The sequence below is a fragment of the Benincasa hispida genome, chromosome 6 (genome assembly GCF_027475165.1).
Source record: "Benincasa hispida cultivar pf3 chromosome 6, pf3_genome.v1.1, whole genome shotgun sequence".
In the NCBI taxonomy this organism is placed as follows: Eukaryota; Viridiplantae; Streptophyta; class Magnoliopsida; order Cucurbitales; family Cucurbitaceae; genus Benincasa; species Benincasa hispida.
This window is the reverse complement of record NC_143483.1, coordinates 19,404,412-19,409,566: the sequence shown is the minus strand read 5'-3', so window position 1 is coordinate 19,409,566 and position 5,155 is coordinate 19,404,412.

The following is a 5,155-nucleotide window of genomic DNA, read 5'->3' as shown; positions in this document are numbered from 1 at the left end:
GGAAGAACATAAAAAATCGAAAGCATGAGCTAAAGCCTAGTGAATGGTAATTTATTCAACATACACTTTCCGGAAAACATCAATGAAAACCATTAACAAGTTTAAAACGTCAATAGTTCTTCAAGTCAAAAATCATTTAGCAATGTCATAACACGTGGAACTCATTCATAAAAACATCATCAACAAATTACATAGTAAACAACGTTTTAATTATCATTAGCCCTTAAAACATATAAAATTCTACAGTGGCATGATCTATTCATCTCAACATTATAACTAGGTAACTAACACATGTCACTTACTAATAGTCATATCCAATCTATTCTCATATATTTTACCTTCCATTAAGTCATATGTGCATGTAGAGTTTCTTACGATTTTTAGGTTAAGTCGTATTTTAGCCCCAGAACCCAATATATCAAATATACTTTGGGTTAAGCCATATTTCAGCCCTAGAACCCAATATATCAACATACTATGGGTTAAACCATATTTCAACTTCGAAACCCAATAGATCAAACTTACTCTAGATTAAGCCATATTTCAGCCTTGAAATCTAATATATCAACTTACTCCTGCTTAAGCCATATTTCAACCCTGAAGCAAGGTTACGACTTATGGGTTAAGCCATATTTCAGCCCCAGAGTCCAATAGAAGTATGCCTTCGAGTTAAGCCATATTTCAGCCTCGGAGTCGTGTCTCTCCCTCTCCCTCTTTGAGTTAAGCCATATTTTAGCCCCGAAGATCCCTTGCAATCTTAAGAATTGTTGTTGAAACATATTCAAACAATATAATCAAGCAACCTAAATATTGATATCCCGAGGTTTAAAATCACTTCTCCAATAACCACCAGAAATACCCTCCATTGTCATTTCCACATCTCACTCCGTAACTTAATCTAGTTTATCATGACTACAATAGCTTTATGGAATCAAAAGATCATGCATGCATATAATCGTGATTCAACACATTTTCAAGTCACAGACACTTTATGAAAATAAAATATCATTGGTCACGCATATAAAGAAAATCATGGCTTAATAAAACAAATCATACCAAGGTATTTTCGAAATCATATCATATTCATATAGTATCATAGATAGCTTTTATATAAAAAACTTGAAAATAAACCACTCACTGTTAATTGGCTTCTCCTCAAATTTCTACTTCTCCTAATTCTCGTTTATCCTAAAATTATATTAATAAACCTTGGTTATCCTCCACACGAGCATAATCCAATTATTTGAAAATTAACTTTTAAATATAATAAATTTCACTTAAACTTTCCTCAAAATCGTAATTTGATCCAAGTAGGGTTTACTCTACAATTTGGTCCTTTAATAACTTTAAAATTGACTTAAGATTCAAAAATTAATCTCTAACGATAACTAATTCCACTTCAATAAGCCTTAGTCTCCACAATTTTAAGGTTTTCCCTCTCAAATTTAATCCTAATTTCACACAATTTAGGGTTTACTCATAATTAAAACCCTTTATTTAGTTAAATTACCTTAATTTCGCCCAAATTAATTCAATTTAAACCCAAAGTATCTTAGTGATATCATTTAGAACTTAAATCAAGCTTGAGTACCCCTAATTTTTCCTAAACCTAATGCCATCCAAATTTAAGATTTTACTTTACAGTTTAATCCTCAAATTATCAATTAACTTAAGATTTCAAATTAATTCAACTCTAAGATCCAAACATCTTATTGATATCCATTATAACTTAAATTAAGGTTTGGAACACTTTAATTATTCTTAATTTTGTCCAATTTTGCCTAATTTTCCATTAATCTTAATTAGACCTTTGCTTTAAATTAATTTCTTAATCAACTTCAAAATTGGGTCAGGATCCCAATTTCCTTTAACTTTAGGTTTAAAGTATCATATCAATACCAATTGGACTCTTAATCATGCTTAAAAGCACCTTAATTAAGCTAAAATTGAATTTTCTAACTCTTTCTTCAACCTCTAGCCCCTAAATTTTTCTAGATTTCGGCGATATTTTACTCATCCCTTAAACTATCTTACGTCAATGTTGGGAGCCTCGAATTTCCCTGAGCCACCCAAAATCGATCAATTTCTACACGGGTACCTAATTTCTGGCAAGAAACTTCAAATTTCAAAATTAAACTTTTCGACTGATAAAACCCAATCAACCTATATAAACCTTTTACCCGTTACTAAGACTAACTAACATCAAAATTTGGATGTCTGATTTGCACTAAAACTTTTGGAAGTGGTGAAATACTCACTACTACAAAAACTTTATTACTTGACGTTTTTTGCAATCAAATATCAATGTTACTTGGCGTTTTTAAAAACATCCAGTAATCCAGTGTCAAGAATAAGAGAATTTTTTTATTTGACTTAAAGCGTTAAGCTGTAAGTTACTTAATATGTTCTAATTGTCAAGTATACGAGATTTGTTAACATATTTTAGGTGTTAAGTATCTAAATTCTTGACATTTTCAATTTGCTTTGCTCTCACTCACATGTTTCCAAAAAAATTTCGTAAGAGATCACCCAACATAGAATCATTTCAAACTAAACACGCTAATTTTTTAGTTTCTATGATTGAGCAACCAAAAAACAAGGTGTATCTTATTGGTATTAATAGTAGCTATCAATTTTCAAGATCCTTTTCATTCGGATGTGAGTACAGTTCATTCACATAGTACTTCTCTTAAACTCGGATATTACATGTCCATTTAATTTGATGCAAAGTGATGATGCTCAACATTATATTCTCTATATCAATTTTTTTTCATATCTCTCGAGTTTTAGGGTTGGAGTTTGCTTTAGTTTCAATGAAAAAGAAAAGCTGAAAAAAAAGAGATTCCAACCGATGGGGTTTTGCTTCAGTTTTCATGAAAAAGAAAAGGCATCAGAAAAAAGGTTTATTATCATGTGGCAAGTGGTGGTGGTTCCATGAAGCATTGTCTTTGGCTCTATGCATTATAATGTATGTATCCCATAGTTGAGTCTTGATTCATTCACTCTTTTCCTTCCCTTGCCTATTTCTATATAAATACAACATACTTTGCACTTTGAATTAACTTCAATATGCAAAACCAATATCCAAAACAATATTGGTGTTTTCTCGAGTTCCCTTCCAAGCACTTCAGAAGAAACAACCACCAATTCTCTATTCACAAAGTTTATTGTGATGCAGTTTTCAGCTGAAGTGTTTGGGGGAACTCTGGAAGATACTCGATTTGTATAGACTGTATCTTCAATCACAAAGGGTTCTGTAGAAACCATAAACCAAACCAAATTTCTTTCTGTGTTTCTCTAAATTCTAAACGTTCGAATGAAGTAAAAGTAGGTGGAGACGTCTATCCTTTGATTTTGTCAATTCAAGATCAACCTCTAACTCCTTTCAATCGGTAAGAATTACTCTACCACGATCGACTATAAAATTATCATGAATAATCATAAAATATCGTGCTAATTTCTACTTGAATTGTGTAATGTCTCGTGTGTCTAGATTGAATTGTTCCATGGTTTTTCGTTTATAAAATTAGAATTACAGTGTCTTATATAGATGTTTTTTTAGTACCATAAGTGGTTTATAGGAACTCGAATGTCCGACTTCGAGGATGAAGTACACCAATTAAAATAAACCATATTCAGTTTAACTCTCTATGGACGATCTACCGTTCTCACAGAATACAAAATGCGAGGATCTTTCTATCTGTGTGGAGAAATCTATTGATGTTTGGGATGAGATTATTTCTCTTGATGCTCTATGGAGTACTAAAAATGTTTCTTTTTTGTAGTATGATGCGTCCTCAATCGCTTTTAATTGCACGACTTTTCTCTAGCCTCCCTTATTCTTCTTTTGATTTTGAGCTACTCTTCCACATTCCCTTACTATATTCCATTAAACAAACCACCATGGTCTTCTTGTCTTTACCACAAAAATAAAAGAAAAATAATTTTTGAAAAAATCAAATTACCACGTGTCAATATTTCATTAGATGCACCTTGGAATACATAGTGCTTTACCATCTGCACCGAAGTTTTTTTAGTAAAGAAAAAGAAAAAGGGGAATTAGAAACCCTAGATGCTCTCATTTATGTGGTCAACACTAAAGCTTATGACGTCATAATCTCTTCTTCGAAACCCTTTAGCAGCAACAAGTTAAACAGCAGCGTGGCTTTCTGATGACTTAAGGTTTAGATCAAGTGTTTAAGGTAATTTTGCTTACCTAAATACTCTATCAAATTTATATTAACTGTCACTTATATGGTGAATCTATTGACCATATATATCTCGTTTCCGTTAGCTGCTGATTTGTATGTATTTTTACTGAAGCTTATCTCCAACTCTTCACAACACTTATATACCTTCTATGTTCTCCTAATGCATTTGCTTCTGGTTTTAGGGTGTAACGAGGTGACAATTTAATTGAGATATTCTGGTACATCTATTAATCCTTTTTATTTCCGAAGCTTTTTCAGAGAGAAAAATGAATAGGGTTGGAAATGCAATCAATATCTCATATTGATTGTCTTTTGAGTTGGAACCGATAATAAAGTCACGAGAGTTGTACCCAAGGTAATTTTGCCTAAAAAAGAAGTAGCGAACCTCAAAAGATGTAGGTTGAGATTTCTTGATGGGAAGAGGTTTTAAATCATCTACTGACCCAAAAGCTTGAACTTGGGGTAAAGATAAATCAAAGACCCGACAAGTGGAAATTGATATGAAATTGTGAAGAAATAATATTGCAGAAGTTTGAGCACATGATCTTATGATACCATCTTAAATTATCAATTAACCCAAAAGCTTAAGCTAATGGATGAAGGAAAATTTAATTATTTATCATCTAATAAGAGGAAGTAACTTAAATAATAGCTAGATAGAGATCGACGTCATGCTTCAACATTGGAGCTCCTAAAATGAGAAATCAAAGCGAATATGATGGAAGGAGAGGTGATGAAGAGAAAATGATAGGATACTTAGTATATTTAAGTTTAATATTTGTTTAATTGTGAATTTAGATTAATTAGTGTTTAATGAGTTAAATGGTCTATTTTCTTGTCAGAGTATAAATAGCTAAATTAGGGTTGTAAGAAGAAGCTTTTGATCACTCTTTTTAATATGGAACTTGGGTTCTTAGAGAGCTTTGGATGGAGTTCCTTTGTTT